Below are 1,664 nucleotides of genomic sequence, written 5' to 3' on the forward strand. Positions count from 1 at the left end.
TGGGTGTGTATGTGTGAGAGTGTGTGTGTGTCGGGGGTGTGAGTGTGCGTGAATCTGTGTGAGTGGGTGTGAGTGTGTGTGTGTGAGTGGGTGTGAGTGCGGGGGCGTGAGTGTGTGTGTGTGTGCGGGGGTGTGAGTGTGTGTGAGTGGGTGTGTGAGTGAGTGTGTGTGTGTGCGTGTTGGAATTGTGTGTGTGTGTCAGGTGTGTGAGTGTGTGTGTGTGTGTGTGTGAGTGTGTGTGGGTGTGAGTGTGTGTGGGTGTGTGGGTGTGTGTGGGTGTGTGTGAGTGTGTGTGCAGGTGTGTGTGTGTATGAGTGTGTGTGTGTGAGTGTGTGTGTGTGATGTGTGAGTGCGGGTGTGTGTATGTGTGTGAGTGAGTGTGTGTGTGTGACTGTGTGTGTGAGTGTGCTTGTGTGTGAGTGTGGGTGTGTGTATGTGTAAGTGTGTGTGCATATGTGTGAGTGTGTGCGTTTGTGTGCGTATGGGTGTGTGTGAGTGTGTGTGTGAGTGTGTGTGGATGTGTGAGTGCGTGTGAGTGAGTGTGGGTGTGTGTCGGGGTGTAAGTGTGTGTCTGTGAGTCTGGGTGTATGTGAGTGTGTGTGTGGGTGTGTGTGAGTGTCTGTGTGAGTGAGTGTGAGTGTGTGTGTGAGTGTGTGCGTGTGTGTGTGATGTGTGTGTGAATGTGTGTGTGTGAGTGTGTGTGTGTGTGTGATGTGTGTGTGAGTGTATGGGTGTGTGTGTGGGTGTGTGCGGGTGTGTGTGAGTGTGTGTGTATGAGTGTGTGCGTGTCGGAATTGTGTGTGTGTGTCAGGTGTGTGAGTGGGTGTGTGTGTATGTGAGTGTGTGTGGGTGTGTGTGGGTGTGAGTGTGTGTGGGTGTGAGTGTGTGTGGGTGTGTGAGTTGTGGGTGTGTGTGAGTGTATGTGCAGGTGTGTGTATGAGAGTGTGTGTGTGAGTGTGTGCGTGTGATGTGTGAGTGTGGGTGTGTGTATGTGTGTGAGTGAGTGTGAGTGTGTGTGTGTGACTGCGTGTGTGAGTGTCTGTGTGTGTGAGTGTGGGTGTGTGTGAGTGTCTGTGTGTGTGAGTGTGGGTGTGCGTGAGTGTGTGTGTGCATGTGTGTGCATGTGTGTGAGTGTGTGTGTGAGTGTGTGTGTGTGGGTGGGTGTGTGAGTGTGAGTGTGAGTGTGTGAGAGTGTGGGTGTGTGTGAGTGTCTGTGTGTGTGAGTGTGGGTGTGCGTGAGTGTGTGTGTGCATGTGTGTGCATGTGTGTGAGTGTGTGTGTGAGTGTGTGTGTGTGGGTGGGTGTGTGTGTGGGGGGGTATGGGAGTGTGTGTGTGATATTTGAGTGTGTGTGGATGTGTGAATGTGTGTGTGAGTGTGTGTGTGTGAGTGAGTGTGTGGGTGTGTGTCGGGGATGAGTGTGGGTGTGTATGAGTGTGTGAGTGTGGGTGTATGTGTGTGGGTGGGTGTGAGTGTGAGTGAGTGTGGGTGTGTGTGAGTGTGTGTGTTTGAGTGTGTGTGAGTGTGTGTGATGTGTGAGTGTGTGTGTGTGAGTGTGCTTGTGTGTGTGATGTGTGAGTGTATGGGTGTGTGTGAGTGTGTGTGTGGGTGTGTGTATGAGAGTGTGTGTGTGAGAATGTGTGTGTGTGATGTGTGAGGGTGTGT

The sequence above is a fragment of the Chiloscyllium plagiosum genome, unplaced genomic scaffold (assembly GCF_037043375.1).
Source record: "Chiloscyllium plagiosum isolate Xiang-an unplaced genomic scaffold, Cpla_swu_hap1 HiC_scaffold_47, whole genome shotgun sequence".
NCBI lineage: Eukaryota > Metazoa > Chordata > Chondrichthyes > Orectolobiformes > Hemiscylliidae > Chiloscyllium > Chiloscyllium plagiosum.